This window comes from Pieris rapae, chromosome 18 (genome assembly GCF_905147795.1).
Source record: "Pieris rapae chromosome 18, ilPieRapa1.1, whole genome shotgun sequence".
Classification (NCBI taxonomy): Eukaryota; Metazoa; Arthropoda; class Insecta; order Lepidoptera; family Pieridae; genus Pieris; species Pieris rapae.
Genome location: NC_059526.1, coordinates 3,817,078 through 3,828,495, shown reverse-complemented (window position 1 = coordinate 3,828,495; position 11,418 = coordinate 3,817,078). Strand labels below are relative to the sequence as shown.

Below are 11,418 nucleotides of genomic sequence, written 5' to 3'. Positions count from 1 at the left end.
ATGCAATAAAATTAATATTGTTTTGGTCAGTTATTACTTCATTAACACAAATATAGTTGGTTGGCGTGCGATATTTCGACAGTGTATGTATTTATCGTTATTTAAGTTTGTGCGTTACATTGTAAAAAAATCATTCAATGTAGGGTTTATCGTTTTAAACTTAATTAAAAGATTAAGTAACATAAATATTCCTTAAAACAGTTTGTGGTTCCAAAAAGTTATCTAGTCATATATATATAATTTCTTATAATACGTGTTGGATATAAAAAACATTTTAATACTTATAATTATTAGCTGGTGGCGAATTTTCCGAATCGAATTAAGTGAAGTGAGCTATTTAATCCTATTTTACACTTCGTAATACGTCTCTTCATTCAGCGTTATATTTGTTTTTGGCAAAATACCTACTTATGTCATGTAGATGTAAATATAAAATACTCTTAACGATTTCTCTGAGTCTTGTGCGTACCCAGAGACAGTAAAAGTTTAAGTAAGCACAATAATTAAACAATTATGAAGATAATGTAAAATAATCACTATCGATTTTAAATAGTCATTTGGCTTTTGTAAGACATGGAAACGGACGCTCAAATGAGTTCGCTCATGCTATGAATAGATGGCGCTATAAATGCATGAGAAATTAATAATAATATGATGTCGTAAATAGCGTAGTAGTTTAATATTTTAGAATACTTTAAGTTAATATAATTAAGTTTGTTAACTGAAAAATTAGCTTTAATTAAATATATAATTAATAAATATACGTTATGAACGTATAAATGTATCACAATCATACCTGTTTACACCAGACTGCGAAAAAGTGCGGCCGTGATTTTTTAAAATCTCCATGTAAGTTGCCGCCATGTAGCCGATATCTTCTTAAATAAAATATTCATTAAAATAGTAATTTCATTTAATTAAAAATAGTATCGGATAAATTTTAATAGGCAATTTAGTAGATATACATTCCCCTAATAATAAATATAAATAGAAATTTTATTTTGAGCAAATAACCGATGAGCGCACTAAACTCGGATCTTGTAATATGAGTGAGATTTTCACAGAGGATTATCCCAGCTCCCTTGAAGCTGACGCTATAAGGCGAACTTGGATAGTATACAAAACAGGCGTTTCTTTTTGATGTGAAACATCTATAGCCGCACGTAAAACCGATTTCTGGCGTGGCGACGCATGCCGTGGCGACGCGTCGCCACACTGTATGATATACAGTCTAAATGCAGTAGTAAATTTCACATTAAAAATATTTAATGAATATAATGTTTATTCAACAAATAGTCATCGTTATCTGGAAAAAATCGTAATATTTTTTTTTATCATTATAACATATTTATTTCCTATCACAGTCTATTCTTTTCTGCATATTACTTTTAAAAAAATAATATCGATGTTTCACATCTGCCAGGCGTCCCGTGACGGCTCTCATTTTTTATTAATTTTTACTTATTTTTATTATTACCATGTAGAGACATAAGTTGTAACGCAAGTTCAGTGTACTTTGAGAGTAAACAACGTTTATTTTAATAAGTTCTGTTCGCTTCTGACAAGACTTGTTGTATTATCCTGTAAAATAAATGAGAGAAACTGACTAAATCCCCTCCAAAATGAATCATGAACTCAACCATGTAAACCTAACCACCAAAAAAGACGATAGTTGCTAAAAACTTCAAACCTTTTTTTAATACTGCAATCTGTTGGAAGAATTACTGAAATTGCTGGCGTACTTTTCATGTTTATTCATATTAACAGCAATTATAAGAGTAGTGATTATGTTTTATAATGAGGAGTGTAGGTCATCCCTATTGTCGTAGGTTCGATTCTCGGCTGTGCACCAATAAACTTTCTTTGTATGTATATCGGTATACACACTTGCTTGTACGGTGAAGGAAAACATCGTGAGGAAACCAACAATGCTTTAGACCCAAAATATTAAGGCACAGAAGGTTGATCACCTACTCGCATATTAGAAATGATCACGAAACATATACAGAAAGCCTAGATACAGATTGAAAAGGTTGGAATGTTGGAATACATTGGAATGTATGTTCTTTTAGTAAAGTAGTATAACAAAAGTTACGAACGGCTTTATTTCGAAAAAGTTGCAATATCTCCTATGGACAAAGAATTCGCCACAACCTTTTAGCTACTGTTCTAAATCCGGCTCCAATATTTTCTTTTCAAAATTATGTAATTAACACACAGTAAGTAGTTATGACACGAAATTTTGAACGGTCAAGCCGTAAAAAATCATTGTATTTATAAACAAAGAGGTTTTAAGTAATCTAGATTTGACTGAAACTGAAAGCTTCGCAACCGGTTCCATGATGTATGTAAATGGAGCTGCCTGATATATTGTGAGCTGCGTAACGGCGATTTTAGAAGGGTTGTGTTTACGTGGTGGAGGTCGTGGTAAAGTGGTGTAAACTTATGCGGCCAGGTGGGCAGAGAATGTCTCGAGAGCAAAAGTGACCACAGTCGTAAGCCGCGCACCGTAGTGTCATAGCGTGAACCTCAGCACGTACGCAAATGTACGCACAACGCCCGCCAATTTGAATTTGCGTTCGAAAATCGATTTATTTCACTTTGCAATAAGTGCACTCGCGCGGAAACCATTGAAAATCTGTGACATTTGCCAGTGTCCAGATTGCATTGAGAACGTTGACATCGTTGATAACGAATTATGATTGGTTTTTGAACGCAATTTCGAAAATGAAAGCTTTAAGCGGGCTTATGTGACGTGCTTTTTTTATAGTGTTACAGTTTTGTAGTGAGGATAATGATGGTGGATTCCACTTAAAAAATAAGTGATTTTATGAAACTGAAAGACATTTAATAAGGTGAGTTAAGATTAGTAGATGCAGTATTGCACTGTTTATTTTCGTAAAGTAGTCTTATTTTAAGCTAACAGTACTTAATTTAGTATGTTTCGCTTTCTAAATAGTCGGCCGTGAGTGTGGCTATAGTCACGACTAAACTAATTTTAATTCAAGATAATTGTAATGGTGTGCTTTCATTACACCAGTAAAAGGTTAATATTTCTTGTAGCGAAAGGACAGGCAATCTCGCAAATGCAAAATTATGTTTTTAATACTTAATATTCTGTTATATGTTGCTACAAAACATGATTTATGTGAATAAGATATAGCTAGAGATTTTCGTTACAAAATCTTATAATATCAGCGCAGTCAGGTTTAAACTTCATGTAGATTTTGTTAACAGGAAATTTGACTCTTTAAATATCTTTGATTATCAAAAACACCCTCCAAATTTTGCATATTCATTATTATTATATTCTAAAGTAGCAACTTAAAAAGCGTGGCGCGCCATTGTCACAAAAAAGGCTGTAGACAAATGTATTCTAAAACTGTTGCTTTATTAAAGTTGTATATATTAAAACTACAATAATTATTTTTCAAAATTTATTTAAAACTTCTACCTACTTACATCCCACTAATGAATTAATTCATCCGTATTTGGAGACTGAAAAGTAAAGACAGGAAATATTTATAATATTTAACAAATATGATTGTAATTGCTTCTTAATGTTAAGTGACCTTCAGATTAGGATAATTATCCGATATATTTTTGTATTAATTAAGTGTTTTAGGGCAAAATCGTGAATTTGTATATAATACTGTTCTAAAGTGCATTATATGAGCGCATTCGATAACGTTACTATAAAAAAGTAGGACTTTTCAAACACTTAATTTCACCTTAAAACTTAAAATTTTAAGAAAATACATTAATTACACACACAAGTATATACCTGTACCTTTCTATTTACCATTCGTATATAATTATTCTTTGCTTAGAATTTATAATAGGATTTTAATATTACTTCTAGCTGTTCCATAACGATATCAACTGTATTTATATACATTAAATTAAAGACGAATTTTCACCTCCGCATGACCATTTTAAAATTTTGTCATTTTGAATCAATTATTCTATTAAAGGAAGATTATTTATGTATTTTTATTCCTATACTTGAATCCACGCCTAAATATTTTATTAAAAGTAAAAGTAAACTGAACATAGAATGTATATATGCTCAATTAATAATATTACTAATGTTACTAAGGAATAAATCACCATTAAAATAGAGTTTTATAAATCCTAAAGTATAGATGTTATCCCCTTTTTATACAATAATAAGTGCTTATGTTATAATAACATAGCCTTCTAATTCCGAAACTCAGTCACTTCATATATTAGAACTTTAATATAATTTCACTCCAGTATATCTCGGAGTTCAGTGTGCCTCTTGCCAAATACCTCCTCTAACCCTTTCCACTGTTCTCTTTTTTTTTTGAGCGATTATATCTTAATATATATATTTCTTGTGTGCGTGTGTATGTGACTGAACTCCTCCTAAACGACTGGACCGATTTAGACGAAATTTTTTGTGTGTGTTCAAGGGGATCTGGGAATGGTTTAGATTCACAATTTTGTCCGCTGGACAATGTTTTTTTAATTAATTTATTAGTTGTTGTTGATTTTGGAATGTTTTACATTGGATCCGACAGACGGCGCTACCATCGCAGTGTCAAATTTGAAATAATATTCGAATTTTAATTTTAGTCTGTCCCGAAATTTAAAAAAAGTTTTGTTATCATTGTGTTATATCGTGTGTGTCATCAAAATAGCTTATTAAAAATTGAAATTTTGAAATTAAAGACGTGTAGACAGGACAACGTCTGTCGGATCCGCTAGTATATATATATAATCGCTCAGAAACCTATTTTAATTAATAAAGCAATATATTTAAAAATCCTACAGTTTGTTATGACACTGTAGTATATTTGTATTCTAAACATAAAATTCTACTCCTTAATCTTTTTACTAAACTGATTTCAAAATTTCTTTCAGTGGTAATAGCCTACGTATTATTCTCTGATGACGAACGCATTGTCGCGCATTTGTTATTACTGTTTTCCCGTTTCTAAACGAAGTTGCACGTTTGAGCATGTTATCTGCTTAATTATTGCTCATTCAAACAAGTGAAATTCATTACAGAGTTATCAAGATATTCAAGGTTTTTTCTTATTCTTAATGTTGGCAAGTTGATTTTGTAAGGGGCAGCTGGCTTTGCCTATTACTCTGATGGGTAAATAAGTGGAGCTCAAATACAAAATATTGCGTGGTTTACTTAAATTTCAAACAGAGTATAGGGCAGGTATATAATAGGTACTACGGCCTTGAATGGGAAAACAAATTTTGTCATACATTATTAACTTCTTACAATAATTAGTTTTTACATCACAAACAATATCATGTAAAAAGACCTAGAAGCAATACTCCTAAGATCAGTTTATTCCAGACAACTCATATCTTCGGTTTGCTAAAAGTTTATTAAAAATAATATATAAGTGTAATAAACTCAACATCAAATAATAACGTACAAGCACAGAATACAACAAAATTGTAATTTTTTTATATTAAATCCATGACATTTTTTTCATAGAATGAAAAAATATGATTAGCAGTGTCATGCTGTTTTAGATGTATCTTTGATACTTACTAGCGTAACTTACCTCGATATGAAAAATCAAATACGATAAAAAGTATTTGAACCAATAGTTCCATTGATACAAAATCAAAGGAACTCTTTGGCAATGTAATATTGGTATAGTTTGGAGATAATTTTGTATGGATACAGTTTAAATATATTTATTATTTTATTATTCAATAATTATGATAACATCGAAACTTATAAATTACACAACTTATTTCTAATATCTAATCAATTATTGCGCTCCAATTACCTGTAACTTCAAATGACCGAATAAGTTTCGCACTTGCTTTTCCCCACAGTGTTTGTAGCATTCTTCCTCTAATAGGTTGACTAAAAAATCTGTTTTGAGAAAGTTTTAATAGATACATCCAGGTTTCACGTTAAACATGAAAAATAGTAAAAACATTATACTAATATATTTTAAATTTCAAGAGTTTTCACTTGAACCAAAATCTTACATTCCAAAGCTAAGTGTGCATGGAGATAATATATGTTACGTGTTTCATGTAATTCAGTATGTGTTCAAGCAGGTGTAACGAGATGTCGCGTCTGTTCTTACTCACTGAAGCAAACAGCTAGCGAAATCTTTACTTTTCGTCAATTACGCGACAAAGAGAGTGAAGGTGCTTTACAATTGACATCATTTGGTTGTTTTTAGTAGAAATTCTTTGATTATTAATCTGCCTGGATATCATCCGTTTCTTTGTTCATTTTTACTTTGTAGACAACTAGGTGATCAGCCTAGTTCTATCGTACACATGTCGTCGATTCTTGAATTAGAGACATGCCGACATGAAGAATGATGAAAGATGTTTTCTTCTTCACCGGTCATTTACCTTATGACTGATGCTTATAGACAAAAATTCTACTTTGATACACAGCCGGGGATCGCACCTACGGCCTACGAGAGGGTAGTCGCACGCTAAACAAATCAATGAGCAGTGTTAGCCTAGTCCAACTCTCTTTCATTACTAAACATTTAAATAAATTATTTATTACACTATTTACAAAACATTTAGAGGAGTTTACAGAATTCATTCAGAGTCTAAAAACTGACGTTCTCGCTGACGACCAAATCCAGGTTTATATTGGTTAAATTTATTTTTGTATCTTGAATTTTTATCGACAGTTATTTAAGTTTATATACAAATTGCAAAATTCAGTATTGGTTATAATATAACCATATTATATAATGCGCTCAGTTCTAGTGAACCTCAACATTTTAAAAAGAAAATGTGTTTACCAATCTCTGTCATATTTTCATTTTTACATTATGCGAGTATATATAAACACCCCATTTGATCTCGTACGAAAATTGTATTTTATTAATACAATCTTCTTAAGTCTTGTTCTACTATAACTACAATTGTTATCAGATGATGCAGCACAGTTTACGTGTTGAACATATGACACAAATTCAAACAATAGAATCTTTTATCGTCCTTTTGTCAGCCACCGCAATCCATACCTAGAATACGTGATTCAATTTCTACAAACCACAAAAAGTTACGTAGTACTTATTGTTTACTATACAAAACTTTATTAAGAAAAAGTAGAGGTAAAAGAAAGCTAGCATAACTCGACGCATTTGTGAGTAAAAAAGGTCGTAGATTTTCTATGAAGATAGAATATGTTTTTCACAGAAAAATCGTAATCTTTGACATAGACGATTCATTGGCCGCTTTGTTTTGCGTAATATTCAGATTTTATACTTGTATCTACAACAAACTGCTGAGGCTCATTTCTACTTTTTGAATAAAAGTAAAAATGTAAAGCATTCTCACGTTAAAAGACGATACATAACTAAAGAGCAGTGAAAGTGGCGTCCTTTTAAAGATTTTGTTATACAACTTAAGTCATCAACCTTTGTTCAAGTTTATTTGTAAATAATTGGCATTTTTTTGCAAGTCCTATAAAGATCATAAAGAATGACGAACATATTTGACTGATTTACATGTGTGTTTTAATAAAATACCCACCAAATACTATATACTACTAAAAGAGATTTTTATTCTAAGTGAAACGTAAATGGAACTTGATTGAGTTGAAACTTAGGTCCTTCATTCGATGAAAATGTTTAATTTGCATTCACAAATTGACATGTGAGTGGTAAGGGTTCGACCAGTCATCCAATATTCGATTATTATCATTATACATGAATGGACTTTGTAGACAAAAAAAATATAATTACATGTCCATTTAGGCTTTTCAAGTCTCCAATAAAAGTTCTACGACAATAACATCTTTATAGCAATTTATCATTCACATTTAATGCAACACCGGTATTTGTAAGCTTCAAACGTAAACACTTTGCGCACGTTGATGTCTTTTCTTCGCAGCTGTGATGTCGTCAGAACTCCAGTTATTCAATTTAACGTGATGAGGTTACAAAATAACTTTAAACTAGATTAGTCTGGTCCTGAGGTATGTGTTATATGTTTAATATAGCATTAAACGTATATTAGTAAGTAATATTAATACCTGTTTTATTAGACTCAGATTTTTGTTTCGTTATCGTGTAATAAATCGGTGCCTTCTTTAACTTTTTAACAACTTTTATTGGTACCTCACGATGTTTCATTCGACGTTCCTAGTGTTAAATAAATTTTAAAGAATATTCCAATTTATTCGAATGCGCGATCTATTTGTGGTAAGTAATGTTTCTAGACATTGCTTTAAAATAATAGGCATAAGATTTAATATTTAGTTCATATTGGTGCACATAATTCTGTAGCTTTAATTTTTTTAATAGTCGCAATTAACACTTGCTTAGTAAGATTGAAGCAAGAGATGCTTTCCATACTAAAAATCTTAGCTAACGAAAGCAGCATGTTTTACATATAACATCCATTATGTGTTCTCACTTACCCATAAAAAGTCATAATTTAAAACAAATGAAGATCGAGGAATTATAAAGGTTTGTAGTATTGGAAAGAATAGATTAAACGCATTGTTAAATATTCGCCAATTTTAATTTATATCAAAATGTAGGTCAAGTTGACTGCATTTGCAACAGTTTAGAAAGTGGTTTTGTACCTGCTATGTGAAGTTTGGCACCGACTCATTTATATCTAGAGTGAAATATAATCTAAAAAAATATATTGATTTTGACAATAACTTTTATTCAAAATTCGATTTTCAGCGAATCTTTGTCTATTTTAGGTTGCTTTGTTCGTCTTAAAAATGTTAACATACCCTTTGAAACCCTTTTAAGGTATTATGGTACAACAATTATGGTTTCATGAATATCCAAACAAACTATACAGTTTCCATTCTATTTTAAACTTGTAAAGAACAAAATCTAATATAAATACAAGCGGACATCAAAGACTGCTTTATTAATTTAAAAATGATTCCTACTTTCCTAATTTTGTTACACGGATCTTAAACTCATTAAATGCAAATTAAAAGTGAAATATTGTAATTAAAGGCTTATATATTTGTTAAATATTTATACAATTACGTTTAAGTTAAAAAGTGCATAATTGTATTACGTTGTATTACGGGCGAAAGTGTCAATGAGTGTTGCTGTAGAAAGTTCGGTGAATTCCATCGTATGAAAATTTAACGAGTTATACAAATTATTAACTATTAACATTTCAATTTTTTTTTTAAATTTTGATGTTATATGTTCATAATTGATCTTTATGCAAATCAACGATTAAATTTATTTTATTCTTATAATGTATCATTTGATTATTTATTAATTTAACGGTCTGTTTCACAATGTATGGATAAAGTACCAAATAGCTATGCAACACATCTTACATATTCGGACGCAACATATTCGGAAGATAAAAGTTCCGAAAAAATTTCCCACTAACTGACAGTCGTAAAACGCAACAAATAGCGTTTATCCTACCAATAAGTGATAAATAGCTTATTTGGAACATATCCGGACATTGTGAAACAGATCCTAAGAGTTATAATTTTAAAATTAATTTAAAATATTGTAAAATTATAGTCACGTTTCAGTTTTCAGTAGAGCTAACCTTTTTTCGCAGTCGATGTGAATTAATTGACTTGAGACTTGGTTCACCACTTGCTTATACACACAACATTTGATTTTATTTTTATTTATGTAAATTCTTTAAATAAAGGTTTTAAATATTATACGATATTTTAATTCCCTGAAATTCATTTTCCGTGGCTTTGGCCTTTTTTGATTTGGCTAATCGTGTCATCAATATTTTTGTATATCATAATAAGTTCGTTATAACTAATATTATATTAAAACTGGGACTATGATCTAGTAAACGTTTTGAGAGCAAGCCTAAACACGCAACGATTGAAAGTGGAGTATAGCGTGATTAATGACTATAACATAAATTGATGTGCAAACATACATAACTCTTGTAACATGTGTGATGTAAATAATTTAATCTATTAATATATTACATTATAGTATTCTCGCTCACAAGCATGCTATGCATCTGTGGAAACATTTATTGCTATGTGCGGGAATATAAACATTTCTGTATCAAGTTACAATGATCTGTTGACCCATATCAAACTAAAATTAAAACTTAAAGAAGCATGTTTGTAGATGAAATACAATTGTATTCTTAATCTGCACAAGAACAGCATACGCAATTAAAAAATTGGGATTTTTGTGACACAGATAAAATCAACCAGTAACATATCACCAGGTTGTGGAATATTCATAGTAATATATATGGTAGCCATATTCAATTTGCAGTAACAACTAACACATCACTGCTAATTTCATAATTACATTCTAAACACTCTTACAATAACTTCGTAATTACTATTATGCCATATGTGAAAATACGACTGCTCTGTCAAATCTAGCTGCTACTGACGTGAACAGTTTTTTGTGATATCGTCGTCAAAGTTTATTTTAATTTTATTTACTAAAGCTTGCTAACGCTCGGTACTTTGAAACATAGGTAAAGGAAAAAATACAAGTTTTAAGTGACATTTATAGGCAAAGATCACGAAAATAAAAAAGAACCTCGATTTAATTATAATAAGGAAAATTTAATTTATTTTTTCCTCATGTGTGTTGATATTCAGACATAGCTCGTTAATTAGAATGCTCAATGTGAATATCAGTGGAGTTTGGCCAAAACGCTTTCTTTGAGAAATGCAATGACGCAATGCATTAAATGCTACTAATTATTATTACACATATTCTAATAACAACTATTAAAACTTTCTTTTTGTAGAACAGGGGGCAAATGGGCAGGAGGCTCATCTGATGTTAAGTGATACCGCCGCCCATGGTCACTCTCAATGCCAGAGGGCTCCCGAGTGCGTTGCCGGCCTTTTAAGAATTGGTACGCTCTTTTCTTGAAGGACCCTAAGTCGAATTGGTTCGGAAATACTTCAGTCGGCAGCTGGTTCCACAAAGTGGTGGTGCGCGGCAAAAACTGTTTGTCGCAATAGTGGAAGATATTCATTCTGTTTTACTTTATTATATAAAAATTAAGAAAGTGCACCTTAACTTATACAATTAAAATATTTGTATAGTATCAAATGTTTATGCAACGTTTTTATCTCGTTAGCATTTCATGCAATAATGCCTAGTCATCAAATTAAAAGCGAATTATCTCACCTGACAGCGACATTTAAGAGCTTTTACGAAGGAACACATACAAACGCCACGCACACATACAATCATTGTTCTAGATATAAACGTTATTGATTACAAGTGAATGGTAAGAGGAAGTTGATAACACTTATAAGTTGTTTTTCATGTTGCAAAACTTAAAACTCGATTGGGATTCAAAGAATTTTATGTTTCTAGACAACACTTACGTTTTTATTAGGAGACTTTAAAAATAACTCGCTTAGGCGCCCATTGTAATAAAGCAATTATACAATTATTTATTTATAAAAAAAAGCCTTTTGTTCCACTAAAT

The 11,418-nt window shown here is 30.7% G+C and overlaps 1 protein-coding gene across 17 annotated transcripts in view; it reads left to right on the top strand.

The window, feature by feature from the left end:
• The first annotated feature begins 2,462 nt into the window (after nucleotides 1-2,462).
• The window catches only part of LOC110999612 (mucin-3A), a 65,808-nt gene continuing 56,852 nt past the window's right edge, over nucleotides 2,463-11,418 (top strand). For 16 of the 17 annotated variants that reach the window (XM_022268756.2, XM_022268753.2, XM_022268763.2 and 13 more), the window contains exons 1-2: nucleotides 2,463-2,546; nucleotides 2,771-2,855. The gene's annotated coding sequence lies outside the window, so the exon portion shown is untranslated. The remainder of the gene's footprint in view (nucleotides 2,547-2,770; nucleotides 2,856-11,418) is intronic. The other variant, XM_022268752.2, reaches the window with a different exon arrangement.